Source organism: Emiliania huxleyi (assembly GCF_000372725.1).
Source record: "Emiliania huxleyi CCMP1516 unplaced genomic scaffold EMIHUscaffold_9, whole genome shotgun sequence".
Classification (NCBI taxonomy): domain Eukaryota; phylum Haptophyta; order Isochrysidales; family Noelaerhabdaceae; genus Emiliania; species Emiliania huxleyi.
The window spans coordinates 1,135,329-1,135,586 of record NW_005195301.1 but is presented as its reverse complement, the minus strand read 5'-3'; positions in this window follow the sequence as shown (position 1 = coordinate 1,135,586).

The following is a 258-nucleotide window of genomic DNA, read 5'->3' as shown; positions in this document are numbered from 1 at the left end:
TCCTTGCATTTGTGCTTCGGACGAGACGCACAACCTGATCGACTTCAGCCTGGCGACGCTGCAGAACAACAACCTCGGCGGCGCCGGCCCCGGCCCGGACGACTCTCCGGAGAACATGCACCTCGCATCAGTCGGGATGACGGCCGACGGCGAGCCTTTTGACCTGATCATCACCAGCGAGACGGAGTACGTGCCGCGCAATGCCGCGAAGCACAACCGCATCAACGTCGCGATCCCGCAGATCAACCTCGCGCAGGA